The sequence below is a fragment of the Columba livia genome, chromosome 10 (assembly GCF_036013475.1).
Source record: "Columba livia isolate bColLiv1 breed racing homer chromosome 10, bColLiv1.pat.W.v2, whole genome shotgun sequence".
In the NCBI taxonomy this organism is placed as follows: domain Eukaryota; kingdom Metazoa; phylum Chordata; class Aves; order Columbiformes; family Columbidae; genus Columba; species Columba livia.
This window is the reverse complement of record NC_088611.1, coordinates 15,567,824-15,588,001: the sequence shown is the minus strand read 5'-3', so window position 1 is coordinate 15,588,001 and position 20,178 is coordinate 15,567,824.

Genomic DNA, 20,178 nt, shown 5'->3' with positions numbered 1-20,178 from the left:
CAATGGAAGGAGGGAATGAGCCACGAATAAGAAATAAGTTGTACAAAACCTAATTCTAGTCTAAAAGGACACAAAATAGGAGATACTTCTCTGTTCTGCAATATTTTAGAGGTATTTAAGTGGAATGAGCTCATGGCAAGGGTATCTACTTTGCATTTGCCAGGGAATAGATGTGTTCTCATCTGGAGCCCAGGGGACAGAACTAACACCAAGGCACAAATAAAGACTGTGACATGTACAGAGCTGCTGCCCATGACAGATGGTGAGGATGGAGCAGCATGTTTTGTGTGCCCTTGTGTACCAAATCTGCAGCAGAGAACAAAACTTGGCTTTCTGGTTGTGCACATTTGATAAAAGAGAAAATTTTCCTAAAATAGAAACTTGGATGCTTTTCAGCACAGAGAAGTGTGCAACTTTCATTACTCAAAAGTCTGGTGCAGCAGCATCTCTAATAGATGGACAAAGAACCAAAATGCAGGCAACTGCATGGAAAAAGAGGAAACTGCACAACACACTGAAAAGAAGAAAAACCCTCACAAATGCCAGAATTGGACTCTCAGTCCTGAGCCCACACTGAAGCTGCAATTAAATAGTTCTGCCCAGAACCCTTTTTTATTCCCAAGCACATAACTTGTGCCCCCATTCTCTTCAGCAGCAGTTTCCCCATCCCAAATGTCCCAGCTGCTGCAGTATGGTTGCTCTTGTTAGGCAGTGGGAAGGCTGAGCCAATGCCACAAGCAGAGGCTGCATTTTTAGTGTGTTTCACCCAAATACAGCACCCTCTTGCACAAATGATGGTGTGTGCACAGACTCTGTACCCACACTTCTTTTGCTAGCAATGAATCAGGGTGGAAATACAGCATCCCTTGGTTTTAATTAAAACAGAAGTTTGGGCAAAACCCAGGGAGATGTCAAGAAAGGCTCAAAACAGCAAAGCTATTAACAAATACAACTGCATTAGTAGTTGTTTTCCCAAAGACCACACAATAAGATTTTTTTTCTTTTTAATAAAAACTGCTTCCCTTATGTCACTCAAGCTGATTGAGAGCCTGTGTCCACTGCCAGTAACTTCAGCTAGTGAAGGGCTGGGATGTACATGAATAGAAACTTCTATTCATAACTTGCCTGAGCTTACATCATTTTTCTACAGACACCATTGAGTTTGTCCTGCATATAAGCAGATTCATAGATGACTGTTTGAGAGCAGTCTCAAAAAACAAAACCCCAACAGCGATGCTTTTCTTTAACAGCTCATTGTAGGGTGCAGAAGGCAGATCCATACCAGGCTCTGGATCACTGTAAGAAGACCCCTCTTTTGGTACCGACCCTACTCTGAGCAGAAGACAACCCTTATATCAGCTATGCCGTCTCTGGTCCTTGAAGATCAGATGTCATTCATATGCCAAAAAATACTTTATCTTCAAGACAACAAAAATGACCAATAAAAGCAGGGCTCTAGCTCTGAGGTTTTGCCTGCCTTTCTGCTCCTAGTAGCCTGGGGAACTAGCCTGAAGTTAGATTTAAAAGTTAATAATAATTTCTCCATGGATATTTTGTCTTGCTTGCTTGTGTCTGTGTGCAGGAGTCAAGCTTCGGAAGCCCACTGCGAAGCACTGTAACTATTACTCAGGGATGGTTTTGAATACAGTAATATAAAAAAATGCACAGGGCTTACAGCTGGACTGCAGCTTGTTTCTCCCAACCCTTGCAAATCAGAAACAAACCCTCTGTGCAATTAGAAAGAAAAAAAAAATAAAAAAAATCAGAGATTTATACTGGCACCCGAAGGCTTGTGGACATAGTTCAAGAATATGAAAAATTATGTGCAAGATTCGCATGGGGCCATAAGGAACTTCAGCTTAACCAGAAAAAATGTCCATGCAATTCCACACTGCAATGTATACAGAGTGAGAAGGTTGAAGGTGACCTTCTGGGGCAGGGAAATAAAAGAAGCCACTGGGACTGAGGGGAAGGGTGGGTGGAGATTGGCTTGAGGAAGCATCTAAAATTAATACAGCTGACGAGAGAGAAATCTTCAGTACTTTCTTTTGTCTGCTTATCCATCTTGTCTCTCCTCAACTATGCAGAAACACTCAGCAAAATCACTCTGGGTTCGCAGTGGATGAGTTAAGACTGCACTCAACCTCTGGGCACATACAGTAAGACAACTTCAGTGCTGGATAAAGGTAACTACAAGGCAGTGCAGTCTAATATCCTTTTAAATACACACTTTAATTACCCTGAATTATGTTGTCTGAATGCCCTCATGCAGGCAAACCATTAAACTTCCAGACAGATTCACCAGACGGAGATTTTCACAGTAACCATCACTCTCACAGTGCTTTATGCTGCTGGAAAGGCCTTTCCTCCCCCGCCCCCCAACTTCAAAGTAGTCACAGCTAAAGAAGAGTAAGCATCTCGCTGGCAGCATCCAAAAGGAGTTGAGCCATTTATTCACTATTCTCTGCTTTGCTGGGAAGTCACAGAAAACCCCTGAACTTGTCCCTCCTCAATGACCCGCTTGCCAGGAAGGTTGTCCTCCTCGTTTGGGAACCACTGAATTAAGTAGTCAGGTCTTAAGACAGCTGCCAGCCTGGCCTGGGCAAAGGATAAATAAGGCAAAATAAGCCCAAAGCAAGAATCCATGGCTGCATGACATTTCCAGACTGACTGCTAATGTATGCGTCTCCAGAAAGGTGCAAATGAGTGAATGGCTCATTCGTTGCTACATTTTAAGTGCTCCTGCCTTTGAAGACAAGTACTAGCTGGAGACAGTGTACCACATTATCTATTGCTTATTTAAGATTGATGTTACAAAAGACTTTTGGAAATTCTTTTCTTTCAAACAGGAAAAATATGTTTTTGATAGAAAACAAGTCTTTCAAACCAAAATTTTACCCTGGACAGAGCTAATTCAAGTGCTTTCCAGCCATGAATTCACAGTGGGAGAGAGAAAACTGTTGAGTGTAAAACTGCATTAGCTGGGACCTCTTTAGATAGCTAAGAAGTGAGTCATAGAGACAACACCACTAAGCTGGTCATTCATCAAAACCAATCTGGCCACAGACACTACAAGTAATGTTATCTTGCTCCCAGACACTACATTTTCCCATATCAGTCTGCCTTGCAGCCTGGTCTCCTCACAGTCTCAGAGTCTTCATCATTTTGGTTTTCTATGTATTTCTTTCCTTCTTGCAAGCGTTTTCACTTTATCCACCAGGTAACAGGGAGAGAAGAATGCTCAGACAGACCATGTCCTTTTTTGTTTTTTTAAATTAACTTGCTAACTCTTGGAAAAGCAAAATATTTTTACCCAAGCTATCTTCAGGGGACAGAGAAAGAAATTATCTGCATAAATGCATGGACCAACTTAATTTTACTAACTTTCCTCCTCATCCAGTGAAAAAGAGTCCTCTGAGAGAGAAATAAGACATGTTTTAACCAGGTCACTTTGCTGTAAGAGACAGAGCAGCAAACAAATTTGGAGAGCAAAAGAAAATCCTCCTTAAAACCAAACCAGTAAGCAGATAAATGCCCTGGGTGAGAAACACACAGAGTATGTATTAGCCATGTCACTTAGTGCATGATTAGCAAGCTGTTAGATACTACAGCAATGAGACAATTGCAATAGCATACATAGAACAATCAAGAAGGAAGGTTTTTCCTAACACAGATCTAAAATAATACAGGTGGCTCCCAAAAGGGAACTTTCTGCACCTCTGTGGAGCATTCTGGAGTTTTAGATAGCCAGTGATATGTGGGCAAGCCATTATTTGCTTGCACATGCAAAAATCAGACATCCCAAGTGGCAGTCCCTTGTTTCTTCCAAATCTGGAGTTACTTCTTGCGTACAGCAAAGCCAAAAGTTGCTTTGCGCACAGATCAGACAATGGGTCACCCAAATGGCACAACATGCTCTTCCCTGAAGCACCCCATGATGCACCATGTCTCTTTTTGCAAGAGGCTCTGGGTAAGCAGCAGACAATAGGCTGCTTGCGTTCAAGCCTCCCACTTGGAATGATTTCCACTCAGATCAGCTTCCAAACATTGCTTTTGCTGACTGCAAGGGAAATAAAGTAACTCCCAAAATATTTGTACCAGTGTTCCTGCTTGGTTTGTCTTGAGTATGTGAGCAACTGTAACACAAATACGCCATCTTCAGCTGGGGAAAGTGGATATGGCTCCAGCGACCAGCCCTGTGCTTAAACCATCTTACACCCACTGACGCCTGGATCCAACGTATTTTCCATTATGTTGCAGCAACTGATAGAACTTCCATTCCCCTTTATAGTGTCTGTGCGTATCTGATTAATTCTTCTTTCTCACAGGAAGTCCAGCAGCCATAGACTACTGTTTTATTGGGTAGAGTATATCCAGATGATTTCAATAAAGCACTTTAAGGAAAAAAAAAAAAAAAAAAAAAGACTAGTTTCCTGGTATTACAATAAAAAAAACCCAACCTACTTGGAGGGAATAATTGCAGATGATAAATCTGCTGCCATTCACCAACATTTCTATAGCTGATTAGAAACAGTGCATTGTCTCAAGCATGTCTCTTCTGATACTCCACTGGGAACACTCCCAGCAGTACAGATATGAATCATATTCCCCCACACAAAGATACTAATATTGGTCAGAAATTGGTAACATTTAGTAGCTATTGTGCTGCGTTTCTTGTCAGACTGCACATATATTTTTATATGTATTTTTGTAACATTTAGGTCCAAATACATTAGGTGTTCTCATACCATCTTGAACTACCTTTTTTTTTTTAGTTACCAAGGCTGGAGAAATTAGAACAATCCACCATCAATATCAAAAACTAAAGGAGTGTGTTGAGGGCAATGGCAGTAGCATTACTGATGCACTCAATAGAATCCAACTACATCCATTACATATAACAATTTATATTCTATATAATGGTTTGACATGGGTCTAACACTGACTTTTCATTATGCAGCATTTTAGCATCTCATCATTGCAGTACACAAGCACACAGGCAATGGGAAGAGAGCATGAGAAAAATTAAAATCACCTGTGAGCATTACAATTGCAGTTGAAATTAGTTTGTTCAAGCCAGACTTTTCCACTGGAGTCTACTGCATCAGTGCTTGCAGTAAGAATTTTAAGCTTGTAAGATCACACACTGTCCCCAGAAGTCATTCAGAGGACAAAACACCGCTGCTAACACAGTGTGAGATACTGCTCCTAAAGCTGCTGGGGATTCAAAAGGGGAATTAAATGAACAGCAGGAAGGTGGAGCACATTTTCATGGGAGGACTGTGCAAACGTGCAATCAGTTTGCAGCAACAGAAAAGCACTGATGGCTTATATAGAAATGGCTTTGTGGGTTTATTTTGGTGAATTTTACTGAATAAAAATATTCACAATTTCTCTTATTTCTCAAGCAACACTGCCCCCCAAATCTCCATATACAGTTTCCTACTTCATCCCCTTTACAACACAGCTGACTTTTGTATAACACTGCACATTCAAATCCCAGAACTGAAATATGAATATAACTGATGAGAATTGGTAGATTTAAACTCCATGTTAATATTGAGCACAAAAGGTGGAGTCAAGAGTCTGTGATTAAATCCAAATATACTTTAAAATAATTTTTGCAAAAGTTTATTTGCATGGTAAGAGAAAGACATCTTCCCTGCTCACATATACTCCAAGAACAGAAAGTATAGTAAATTGTGAAATAGGAATATTCATCTAGCTAATAAAATAATGGTTAAATTCATGTGCAAACAACTGACATATGTTAGCTCTTTGGTTATCCAAAAATCTGTAACTCTTTAAAGAGCACCTGAATATCACAGCTTATTGCATGCAGGCAGACTGCAATAAACGCACCTCTCTCTGGGCCAGAGCCTGCACAGTGACTGCTGGCCCCAAATCTTTAGCACCAATAACTGCAGCTAAAAACTGGAGTCCAAGTACAGCACCAATTTTCTACCATATCTTGGAAAGCACTGCTTTAATTAAGAAGGGAGTTAGATCTTTGTGTTTGTGTAGGTTGCCACTCCAGGCCATCCCTATAGCTTTGGATGTTTGTGGTCTCCTCAGCTTCCTGCCGTTCCGTCACTTCTCACTTGGTGCTTGCCATGAGATATGTCGACTACAACATCTGTGCATGTAACATCAAAGATTCACTTTAGTTTACATTCTGGTGAGATGAAGTAAATGCAACTTGTTTGGGTATTTTTAAAATTTATTTTTCCTCCTCTTCTTTTGGCTCTTTAGAGAAAGTCATGCCACTGATAGGCCTCAGTTCAGTGCCAGATTAGCATAACAAAGCACAACGATTGTCTACCAAGGTTGTTGCATGTTCTCTCCATGGAAGGAGGGGAAAAAATTATATATATATATTTCTATTTTTATATATATATATAAATTATCACATGCTTAGGTGTAGGAGTTCATTTCAGGAGCAGATAGTCTACTCAAACTCAGAAAACTAGCCTAACAATGTGACTTTTCTTATTGCTCCTTCCAGTTTCATAGCTACAGATGACACAAGTTTATCAGTGGAAAAAAAATTATTTAGATAAAATGTCTGCATTAAGGATGAGGAACCTCATTGCAACACCTACAGATTGAGACAATCATTTATGAGCTATATTAGAGAAAGAGATCTGGCCTAGCAGGTAGGACAACAGCCTCAGATTTAGACTGTTATACTCATTGTCCTGTCCTTAATTAGGCACTGAAATATTTTGGTGAATCTGGATGTTACTCCCACTGCTTTAATGCCACACTGTTAGAATGAAGACAGTAATATTTCTGTACCTTCTTCATTAGGAGAATAACTATATCGAAACCACAGATGCTCATTTATTGTAGTGACGGAAGACATGATGGCACCAGGAAGCTCTCCATGGCACAGTATCTATCCTCTACTCTTGCAAGCCCAACAAGAAGCTGTTATTAAAGCTGCCTGTTTTCAGTATCTCTCTAGTAGTTATTACCAGTAAAAGGCTCTTTGGGGTAACAATTATCAGAAGAGGGGCCAGAAGGAAAATAAACAGAATCAAGGCACTTAAGGCTTTAACACACGACCCACATGCAGTGGTTCAGAAGAGCAGGAAAACTTCTGCTGCACACAGAGTAAACACAGAGCTGCTGCTGGTGGTCCCAGTCCATCCCGCAGAACAGACGGCATGAATCCTGCCAGCAGCAAATCACAGGTATAGGCGCTCCCAAATGCGCTATTAACTTCTACCCTCTGGAAAGCATGTTCTGCGTTTCTCCCTTCATCCATAGCCACATACACAGAACAAAGATGTTGGTGTCAGGTTGGGGGGTCTAAGGGCAACTTCTGGCTATTTTCATCTTACTAAGTACTGTAAATAAAAATTGCAATTGCTTAGCTGCATGAGACCCATATTCATTTGGAAAAAGCACTTTTTTTTTAATGAAACAATTTCCCTAATGTCTAGTTTTTCCTCTTTGAGAAAAATGTACTTTTTCAATTTAAATTTTCTCCTTCTACCTCATGTACATATATATATATATATACACACACACAACCATTTATTTCTATATCCAATTATAACCATCTTGTCTTTGAAACTCTCTTTTGAAACTTACAGCAGGAAAAAGCCACTAATTCAACAGAGAATATTGACATTTTTTCCTACTGGCCTGGATATCTGCCCAAACAAAGAGCTGGTTAGAGACAAAATACAAAGAACCCTTTTGTGAGGGGCTAAGTTCACCTGGGAGAGGTATTAATGAAGTCCCACAGGGGTGGGGAGTCAAACTTCCCTGTTTTCAACTATAAAAGAAGAGGGGCTGAGAACACCAAGTACTCTGCCTTCCTCACCCCTTGCTCTCTAAACCACATGAAGGAGGGCTAATGTAATTGAGAACTGGGGACCTTTCTGCCATTCATCTAAAGGGTTTGTGAAGGAAAGAGGCAGATTTTCAGCTGGCACACCAGCTGCTGCATGGCAGCTGAGTCTAAAAAAAAATGTTGATAAGTAGGTCAATACAAAAGAACCGTTAACTCTGACTGAAAGACCTTTAAAGAAATCAATACCATAAGCAATAATTACATGTGATAGCAATACAAATTACTGAACTCATGATATGGATGTTCTAGCATGTATTGAGCCATTTGATCAATTTTTTTTGCTGCTGCAGAAGACAAGCAACAAGAGCATTGCTCTACTAGGAGATTGATGTCCATTCTAGACAAACATAATCCTTGGTATTACTGTGTAAATTATAACACTCCTAACAGATAATTATTCATCAGCTATGCCAGGGGAACATTTTTCTCTGACCTCATATGTTCAATAATTAGTTATAGTCTAAAGTTGGAATATTTAATATCTTTCTTTGTTTTTTGTTCCTTTGACTCCTGCTGAGCTCTTTGCCCTAATTGTTGCATCAAATCGTGCTCCTGACTTGAGTTGTACATTGTGGAATATACATTTAGTCTCAGCACTTTTCACACATTGAAAAATTAGACAGTAGACTGCTCCTTGTTTGTGTGCTCTCCAGCAAGCTTAGAAGGATGGATGGGCATGAACAAGGGGCAGTCTACTGAAAATAAGAACAATGTGTGTAAAAGAGATACAAGTTAGCTTACTTCAAGCTTTATACACCTCTTGGACTAGGGAAAGGGGAGTTTTTCAAGCACAGTCATTCTTGTCATCATCCTCATCCCATTTCCAGGTATGTGGATGCCACACAGGAAGTGGAGCCTTGCAGAGCTACAGGTCAGATTGTAAAGACAATAAAACATGGTGTGGGCTTCAAGACAGGTTGGAAGCACAAACATATCCTCAGGGTTGCCAACGAAAACCCATGCTGCTGTCTCCCTCACCCTCGTAACCAGATTAGTGGTGGCATCTCCAGGGCCAGCCTTCTGTCTGTGCAGAGCAAGTGGCAGCAAGAATGGAAGAGCAGTCCAGAGAAGAGGACACGAGACATTTCTTTTCAATTTACTGATGCCATAGCCTTGACAAGCCAGGCTTTTGACTGCCTACCTATCTATAGGAAGAAGCCGTCACTTCAAAAGAAAAGGGGCTCACCCCTCGCACATTATTGCTATCTCAGTAACTGCAGGATGGGAGAGACCAAGGAGATGGGTTAATGACTTCTTCCTTAGGACAAAGGAATTGCACAATGCCTGAACTACTGAAAAGCCTTGAACCAGCTTCACCCACTTGTGGCACAATTGTGCTGCCGGATGGAGTATCAACACAGCCCTGCTCTCCTCAAAAACAAATCCCATTCCCAAGGGCCTTTTGTGTCCCATCTTTTGCAGCTGTAAGTTCTGCTGCTTCTTTAGTGGGAACATCAAAACCTCTCCCTGCGGTGCTTTTCCTGTGCAAAGAACAAAGGAATCCACGCAAGGAGTGGGGATTCAGGTGCTTTTGCAGCAGCCACAACTTTCATGACAAGGGTGTATTTCCAGATGATCTCATTTATTTAGAAGTCCGCCTCCTCAAACTGCCACACAAATCTCCATCTCCAATACACGCTCACTTCCAGTAACACAACACATCATTACAGCTTGCTGAGGAGGGCTGTGAAACAACCCTGGGTTTGTGAATCATGGCTACTGCAGAAGTTATACATGTATGCATTTCTACTGAGCACAGGCTACTGACACAACTGCATGCTTCTCCCTCATAAAGGCTAAAAATCACAACTGAATGTTATTAAGAACACATATTTTGAATGAATAATTCAAAGCCAGGAACAATTAAGACAGGCTATGAAAGCAGAAAGATCTATGGCATTCAGGAAATCACTATTTTGCAGGAGATATTCTTCAGATTTCCATTAAGAAAATAAAGTAAAATTACTTTGATTAGCCAGCTTCTTTTTCTCCTTTCATACTTCCCCAACATACACACACCACCTAGTTTTTTTATTACTTTATTTCCAAACACTTAAAAATGTTGAGAGCATATCAGCTTTTGATATTGATGTACTGTCATTTCAAGTAATACTCATCATTCAAGAGAAACACTACCACAATAAGCATGTAATATGCTTTTAAGCAGGCGTCTTATAGAACAAGCACTTTAAAGGCATTTAGACTGGACTTTAAAAAGTGAAAATTTCATAGCTGTTCAAATGCTTTTGTTCTGGGTAGCTTAGTTCTTTTTGATTGTAGAACTAAATCAAAACGAATCTGGTTAGTGTTCTTAGAAAAATTATTCTGTCATTCGAAAAACAAGTCTCTGTAGACATAATTGAAGTTTACTACTTTCTGAAATTTGATAGAGGGTGTAATGACTCTGTTCTAACTACACTTAACAGACAGTCTGTTATGGTAAGTCAATATAACATTAAACAGGATATATTATACCGCTTTTGTTATGAAAGCCTTATAACAAAAAAACAGAAAGACACTTTCAGGAAGTATAACCCAAGAATTTCTGCAAAGACTCTTTAGAGGAACAGAATAGGGCAGAGTTTTCCAATTCCATCAATGTTTTAGATTAAAATACATACACAAATCCATCACCTGGGATGAACACACATACGCAGAACTTCTGTCTTTGAGAGAAAAGTCATAAGGTAGCCTAGGTGCTGAGCTTTCACCCCAGCCTCATGTACTACAAACCACCTCCAGACCAAAAGGAGCCACCATAAGCACCAGCTAGTTTCTTTAACCTCTCCTCTCAACAGAAACAGCTGGACCCATATTAATCATAGAGTGAAAGCACCTAGATCTTTCAATCTAATAAGATCCCACTTGCTCTGTTGGCTGGTTTGCAAATGGTCACTGAGTGGCTACAGGTGGGCAGCATTGCCCAATGGCCTTGTGACAACTCCCCACCACCCACCTCAGCACACCTGCCAACATAACTCAGAGAGACAGCACTTCCTTTGCATGAATCAGCCTATATAAATATATATATATAAGCACATACATGTAGAAGATCTGAATTCAGAGGGACTGTAAGTAACTGCTTCAGCTTGTGTATGGTCTGCAAAATACAAAAACCCAGCAGTGAACTCAAGCACTTGCTGGAGTGACTTTGGCTGAAATATTTAAGTGGTTCAGAGAATAATCATCACATTACCTGACAGACATAAAGCTATTTTATAATTCTTACAAAACATACCTATGTATATACGGATACATATATAAAGCATATAAGCTCACCCCCTTTTTGGCCAGATTGAAGACATGTGAGTAAGAAGCTCTATACATCCCAAGTTTAACAGGCATCTTGCTTGTATTATGTAATAAGATTTGTCTTGTGACTACTTTATTAAAATTTCAGTGTAGAACTTTTTAAATAATAAAGTATCTGCACAGGCATAGCTTTTTTGGTTTAATCCGAAGACTGATGGATATTCACCCAATGCTTGCTGAAAGATTTTATTTGATTAGGTCACATTACAGAACTGTCTTCTTCAAGAATGAAATAAATTCATCTCCTCGGTGATAGCATGCTTGACTGACATGATGCACTCACCAACATCTTGTAGACAGCTGTGAACATTTGCAGTGAAGCCAATTAATCTATGATAGCATCAATGGAGACAGAGAAACAAAGAAGGCAACACAAAAAGCTCTATTGAGTAACATAATAAATGAATGAGGCAGGTGTTCTGTGACTGGAATTAATTTTTTCAACCTTGCAGAAAGGTAACACTTGAGTCGACAGTGGTCAAGGTGTATCCTCTTTGCTGCCTCCTCTCAAATGGCAATGCACAGCTCACACCGTGAGTGTCACTCACAAATATAAAGCTTGTGCATATATTATACGTAATTAATTATTATAAATACTACCTTTTTCATTGTACTGGCTAGATGGACATTGGTTTCTAAAATGGCCTTCAATGCTCTGACTTTGATGATATTTTCAGTATTTTTGGTGGCATCAGAATATATATAATTTAAAATAACCCCTAGAAACAGTTGCAATGTCCAACAAACAAAATAGCAAAAGTCAAAATGATGAGCCTAAAAGTCACTGGTTTTAATGGGAGGTAAGCACGTGCTAGTTGCTTTGCTGAATGGGAGGCCTTGCAGTCTTAGCTTAATGAGTCACTTTGTAAGCTCTGAGCTAAATGGAGCTTGGAATCTTTAATGACCAATCTGTGTAAACAGCAGCTACTAAATAACATTTTAATGCCCCGATGATCTTTTAATTCAATAGACAAATGATGTAGCAATTTTAGCTAGCATCATCGTGTTGATGCAGCAGGGAATGCACACTGGAAAGAGCAAACAGAATAAGTAAGCAAGTATACGAAGGATGAACAGTATCTGGTATCATTCAGATGCCCAGATCTGCTTCCCAGAAGTAAGATATTCAACATCTGTCCCAGTTCAGAATGTACCTATTTTAACAGAATAGCGGTAAGGTGGTACTTTAATCATGATGTACACTGTGCCAGAGTTTTAGGGCCATGTTTCCACTAATGCTAAAAGATGCAACATGATTAAAGCACGGTATTGAAAACCCATCCTGGCACACTCACAGTGAAAACTGAGATGTGAAGTCCCAGCCTGGTAATATCACAGCTGTGTCAGGAAAGGCTTTGCAAATGAGGGGTAATGGAGCAAGATCATCGTGATCAGTACAGCCAGTTACACCATGTACTCCCTCTGCCACAAGGATTGGGTTAGATGTCAGTCAAGTGGTGAAATCAACTCCTTATGAAAAAGAGGTGGTTAAAGGCATGATGAAAGCAAGGCTATACACTTACAACACATTGCAATGTCTTTAAAAGAGTGCTGACCATTTGCCTGGAAGTGTACAAGCCAAGAGAACACCTAGGGTCTGCATTTAATCTGCTTATGTGCTTACAGGGACTGCATGTGTAACACAGCAGACTGCAGGTGCAAGCACTCTGTGAACCCACGCTGCTGAAACCTGGTCACAGCTCTTTTCTCTTTAAATGACATTACCATTGGATCCTACTATAGATGCCAACTGCCTATAGAGTCACTTGGTCTGGATCAGACACACAAAACCACTTCCAATAGGTGTCAAGCTCTGCCTAAAGCTCTCCTGTTACTATTCAGTGAAACCTCTCAGTTCAGGCTGCTCCTTTCCTTCCTCCCAGCCTTGTACCTTCATCACTTGCCTTCTTTTCCCCCTCCCCAAAATCTCTGTTCCCTATCAGACTCCTTGGTGCCTGGCAGTGCTGTTTCATGGGGGGATGCCACACTCAGCAGGTCTGGTAGTTTCTCTGTTGGGGCTTGACCAAGCTCTGTTTCCAAGCTCCATGATCTTAGGGCTTCTCTTAATAAGCTTTTTCTCAGAATATTTAACCACTTTCCCAAGGCTGAGGGAAACTCATGAACATGGGAGGTCCATTTTCTTACTCAAATGGAGTTCAAGAGGGAGGTGAATTCTCTGGTGGGTTTGTATAGGCACTTTCAGATATGCAAAGGGGTTGGGTTCTGTCCTGTCTGAACCCTGGGATGGAGTCAGTTTCCATTTCCTTTCTGATGAGGTTCTTCCTTTCTCAGGGAACACATGTGCAGTTTTTCTAAAACAAATTTAAGTTGTATCTATAACTTTTCTCACCTGGAAATGAAGCTGTAGCCCATGCCTTGCTTTTGCAGGTCTCCACCAAAAAGACATCAGATTTTGGACAGGCTAATACCTGAGACAGATTGTATCATCACTCTGGGGATAAAAACTGTTGCTTAGCTGTTGGCAAACAGATGCAGATTTTTTTTTCCTCCAGTTACATTTGGAGGCAGCATGAGAGAAAAAGGGGCTGTTTGAAAGTGTAAATGTCATGACTCAGTCTTAAGCAGGTAGGATCAGAGTGGCCTGAAGAGATACATTTCGTATTCCTCAGAAGTGACAGGCTCTTCTTGAGTGGCTATTGAAGCAACCTGTCTGAGGAGATTATATAGGATGTGTCAGTACTTTCAATGGACCTGTGGGAGAAACCAGGGTCACAGAGGGAGGCCAGGAGACACAGAGGTGGCTGGGTGAGGGCAAGTACATGACTGAATCAGAGCAGAATTAATCTTTGAATTGTCTATTCAGTAGTCTGTGTTACACACAGCAGCTTCCTGTTTGATCCATTTCGATTTGTTATTGAATGAATACCCTAAGATATTTTACGTATCTTTCAGCCTCTCTTCATTTGAGGCTGATTTGTACCACTCATCCCAAGAATTAAAGGAGGAAGCCAAAGGAGAGTGCTGAATCTGTGGAAAATTTACCCTCAGGCTTTTGGGCACAACTCTTTCCTGCTTGTCTTTCGGAAAGCCAGCTCCACTGAGCTGGCTGGTGATGCTGCTCATGTCTGGCTCAGGGTACCAGCAGCTGCTCTTGATCTCCCAGCCACAGGATGCGTCACTCTGGGTAGATGAGCTGGCCTGTCCCAAAGTGCTGATAGCGGTGAGAAACTTCTTTTCAGTGTTCGGCTAAGTGGTTCCTCCACTTAGATAAACCATTCTTTACTTGTCTTGGAGGTTTTTTTCTTTCATTTATGTTGCTACTGATCCAGTCTATGTTGATTTTTATGTGTGCATTGATGCCTCTTCTTCGAAGGTTTTCCAGTTCATTATTTAATGGCTCCATCAAGACTAAACAAAACTCTCCCTGAATCCATCCACCTCTGCAGAATAATTCCTGGCAAAGCCTTGTGTCCCAGACAAGGTGCAGATGGACCATCATCCTGCTCTGAAGCTGAGTTTATTGGGGTGTTGCATTGCAGTCATGTCTATGCACCAGCAGCTCTCATTAAGACCCAGTGGTAACATCGCCTGTTCTGGAGGTTTCTTATCACCAGCCTGTGTTTCCCTACTGTCCTTAGAATGATTTTATTATATTTCTGCAGCCTGATTTTTTCTCCGCTTATCAGATGATGGTCCAGCTGGCAGGGAAGTGGTTGTTGATTCAATAACGTAAGTGCGAACGCAGCCGAACGGTTGGCAGTCCTCTCCTGCCTCATGGATTTATTGAATCTGGATCTGACAAATTCACACAGCAAGCCTCTTCCTTTGCACTATTCCTTCTTCTTCTTTTAGTTCTTGCAGTGACCAGAGCTGTGGGAAAGGCAAAGCTCCTCTTCTCACTCTTTGCACTCTTAGCTCAGAGATGGACCATTTTTCTGTGGTACCTACACAGGATATACTGTGATCTAGGATGCTCACGGCTCCAGACAGCTTCTGTTTGCCTTTTGTTTCCTCTGTTTGATTCATGTTCTTTGTTTCTTGGGATCTCTCTGTGCTTATCTCCCAGGCTGCTGGCTCTCTGGAGGCATTTCTCTAGGGTTAGAGCTGCTTGTCTCACCACTGGCTCCTGCAAGATGAAGCCCCACACTTCATAAATAACCTGATCTGTAATGAGCAAGGTTTTCTGTCTGCAGACTTGCAGTTTTAGTCCTGCACAGTCCAGTGAATCCCTCCTTGTTTCTTCTTCACTGAAGCTGAGAACATCATTCACCTCCTCTTTGAGACTGATGTGCTCGTGTGACCCCTGGGCAGCAGATCCAGAAAATGTGAGTCTCCTCCTGAAAATAGCAGCTTGCTTACCTTGTCCTTATCTCCTCACTATGAGATAGAAAGAAAATGTTCTTTCATCTTTATCTCCCCCAACCCTGTTGCCAGTTTTGAATGTAGACTTGCCTTTTATTACAAAGTTTGTGTAAGGCCTTTTATCCAGTTGTCCTGGGAGACTGAATCCCTCCAGGCTGCTCCTCTTTCCTTCCCATCCTGACTGCTCCACTTTCCAGCCCTCCAGATGCTGCTTTGTGTTTGGACAATTGCACTTCTCTCTTTGGAGGGGGACGTGCTGACTGCTGCCACCACAGCCCATATGCACAGAGGGCTCCAGGACTGTTAACCTAAACCAGCCCTTCATAAAGGAAACCATCTACAGACTTGCTTCAACCACTGTTTAGCACCCAGCCAGGCCATCCACAGGCTGAATTCTGCAACCTTGGTCTCCTCACCACTTTCCCTGCAGATTTGTTGCCCTCTCTTAGTTTGTAAGCAGAAGGGGAATCATTCTATAGTTCTACAAAAGCTTTGGAGAGCTGTCCTTCTTGCATAGAAGGCACATCGGTTCACTGATAGTCTCCAACTCTGATAGGCAACATCTACAACTTTATCTGATTTTTGATTTATTTTTTAAAACTCTGCCATATTAATCCACTTGTGTATAAATGTGTTATTACTTATATCCTGGCCTCTGGAAAGATTTGTTTCCTAAAGCTATTCAGTCTGCCAAACTCCTTCCCAAATTTAAGTGCTGCTGCTTGAATTGTTTTGTTATTCTTCAAAGGCTACTTATGACAGCATATGATAAAAGAAAATTATGCTCTAAGTTCAAAATTATTTTATAAACCCCTCAGTAAAACATCATTTGGATGTTTTTAAAACTGCTGACAGATTCCAAGAGAACAACTGTTTACAGACAAATTCCCCACAAGAAGAGCAATGACTGGGGGCTACCACATCACATGTCCTTTCTGAATCCTGATACTGACAGGAAAGGTGACTTCAAACCTGGAATGTCAGATGAAAACAACATAGAAGCACTAGAGATGTTCAAAATCCAAACTAAACTTGGATAAGAATTTTGCAGGTGCCTCTTCCACAAATAAGGCATCTGTGGATTTAGACAAAAGTTTCCATCTGCCCTCTCCAGCCTATCTCAGAAGTCCACAGCACTAGAAAAGCACTCTGTGTCCCTGGGTCCATGACTTGTGTTTGTACAGAAACCAGCACATCAGAAGAAGAACCCTGCCAGCACGTGGCAGAGTTATAAATACATTTGTAAATACAAAAAACATGCTAAAAGCACTTTAGATACTTTTACCTGGCCATAGGTACACATAACCAGTATGCACAAGCAGAACCAACTACTGGCAATGGTGACAGGTCAATGCCACAATTTTATTTTGTTAGAGGTTGTCTAGTATGCTGATTGCAATACAGAGAACTGGGAGCTTTCCAGGACTTTGCATGTAACAGAATTGTGAAAAAACAATCACTGAAAGTGAAATACTCAAGGAGACTGGCCAAACCAAAGGCAAAATTAGCAGCCATCTCTTTCACTGCCATCAGTAGCTGAAATGAAGGTCTAATTAAGGGTGTTTCAAATATTTTCAAAAAAATATAGCAATACTTCATATATCTTCATTTCACAAATATATAAAAGATTTATGAAGTACAGCAATATTGTTATGGCTCTGTAAATCACCTTTAATCAGAAATCTTAGGGTATAATACATCAAACTGCACCAGTAAGAATGGTAGAGAAGGTCAATGAAAGATTTTTCATGCAAAACTTTGAGGTCTTTCCATTCCTACTGAAACCCATAGCAGTAAGGATGTGGGACCTGGCTTTACATGGATATCTTAGGCATACTGAGCATCACAGCTCCCACTGCAGCATCTCCCAAGGTCCAAGTGTCTTCTGGGCACAGAAGCAAAAAGCTCCCCAACTCCTCACTCCACTGAGTTGGGTTCATCTCTAATGTTACAGTAGCTAGAGAAAAAGCACACTTTTATTTTTAATGGCTGTACATGGCCAGAGATTTTTTTATTTTGGAACTTGGTTCTCATTTTCCAGAAAACCATATGGGGTTTTTTGCACTCTAAGCAGCTCTATTTAATATGGAAAGTAGAATATCTTTTAAAACAGAAACCAGCTGCGTAGTTTATGGGTATCATCATATGGCTCTGCTTTTTGTTTCCTTACTTAACAGGAGTCTGGGGTTTCCAAGTTGCCAAGCTGCTAACACTAGTAAATGGAGTTTATTAGAGACAGTGTTTGTTGAACAATAACATTTTATATAGTCTGTCACTGTCTAGTACCTTAGATGAGTTACATATTTCTGTTCTCTATTTTTGTCCTGATTTTTTTGGCACTTTAGATCCTGTTTTCAGCTGTGGACACCAAAGAGCAAAATCAAATACATGATCTTGTGCTTGCTTATGCCTAAAATCTGCAAAGCTGCTCCTGACCAAAGTCACCCAAACATCTGCACAGAATCAGACCTCCAAGGGTTAATCCCACAGTGCCTCTTGACTGAACTTAACCAGCCAGAAGAGATTGGATGGCAGATGAAATACCTCCCCAGGAGATCTCTTCCAGGAGAGGGGCCCCTTTGCCCAGTTGTAAAAGATAAAGTGTCCTTTAGGAAGGCTGTCCCACAGCAGTAATGTAGACTGGGGTGGGTGTGAAGACTGAAAAATGTGTGGACCATCCTGCAGTGATACTCTCTCCTCCCAAAGGTCCTACTCAGCTTCTCCTCGGAGCTTTGGAGCATCAGAGCACTAGGAGAAAACCATGCTTGCAGTCTCTGGAGTGGCTCTCAGAGGGCTGTTTGCATTTGGCTCCAATGGGCATCAAATTCAAACCCAGCTGGATGGCCAGAAGCGAGCACAGCTTCTTCTTGGCCCTTTAGTGGTTAAACTGCATGTGTGAAGTGCAGGCATGACTAAGAGCAATTGAAAAGTTAGAGGGCAGATGAAGTGAGGGTCGCTCCTGGCAGCACAGTTCCCCATTTCTTCTTTATTCTCTGCAAATACTGTGAGCCAGCTCTGGTAGATATCTTTATCTTGTTATCTGTTGCTCTTCTTCCTCTAATCACAAAAGATCCATGCACCGCCAACTTTCAACAGCCGGCTTGCTTTTAATAGCACGTTAGTAACTTCAGATGTCATTAGTTCTCCCTTTCACCAGTATTTCTGTAGGTGTTGGAGGAACTAAGCTTTTAAACAAACGCTCTGTGGGTGCAGCGTACGGCCGGCATGCGGAACAGGGGTTACACTGAGTTCCTTCCCTGCTCAGGAATTATGGCTTCTTTGACTACTGCTAACTCAGCTCCAAAGGAGGTGATTTATCTTCATCGTTCATAAAAGTACTTATTGAGAAATTTCCCTTTTCCTGTCCCCCTTTGGAATAACCAGATTGCAGCATGTCTCAGATTTAAAAACAAATATGGCCTGGAAAATAATATCTTTGGATTTCCCCACTCACACGTTCTCCTATACACAATGGCTTCACTCCCAGCTTTAAATTAGATGAGTGCTATGCTAGCAATATACCTTACATACAGACTGAGAGCAAGGCATAAATAATTCCAGCAAATGGGCTCAGTAGACATTTGTTTGCCAAGTGTTAGCTGTTGCTAGAAGGTAACTTTGATTCCCAGTTTTAAGAGACCCTTGCCAATAGAAAAAGTTTTGGTGCTTTATTTTCTTCAAATTATTTTTAAAAATTAGAAAAAATTACTTGCACCATGAGGAACTGGTGAAATTTGTTAATGTTTATTGAATTTTTCAGTGTATGTATTTTGCCATAGCAATGTGGCATGACTCCTGTGGAGTGAACAGTGTCACTCGTCTAAAGGAGCTTTTAATCTGTGTCTTTGCATAGGTAGGTAGAGTGTGCCCCTAGGTACTGTATTGCCTCTGTATACAGCTATTTTGTAGTTGTTTCTTACATAATTGCAGTACACAGGTACAGGTTTCATGGCTGAGGAACTTACAACTAGACACGCCAGGGAGACAGAAGGATTGCATCTGTCCCAAAATTATGACAGCTTTTTTTTTTTTCTAAAAGGTCAGAATATGGTTCTGATCCTTCCAAGAAAACCATATATGCTTAACACAATGTTGTGAATGTTCCAGTGAAGTCAATTTAGACAGTAACCATACAAAAATTGGAACATATGAATGCACTTTTGCAAGCCTGAGGAATGAGGAAAAGCAAATGTATCCCCCTGGGTTTTAGCAATCAGATAGCATACATATTAATAATGTGCGATACCCAACGCGGTGCATAGAAAGCCATAAAAATGTGAACTATTGGAGACGGGTTCCTATATACAGAATTCCCTTGCTCTCAGAGGTATATCCATTGATATCTACACACAAATCAACCATAACAATAAGAATTTGTTTGGCACAAGCTTCCAGCAACTAATGGATAACACAGACCAAAAATGCTTCTCTTGCCTTTTGTTAACTCTGGAATGCTGTTAGTCACTGGAGACAATGCACAACAGAAACATACCCTGGGGCTAAACTAGGAGGGTAGCTAGAGCTCACCCATCTTTGTCTACAGAAACCTTCTAGCCACATAAATGTGTTTTACAGATGTCCAGTGGTAATTTACTCAGTCCAGAAGAATACACTTAATAGCACGAAGAGGGATGCTGGGTTTAATGTGCAGCCAGTGAGTTGCTTATCACCACCACCTG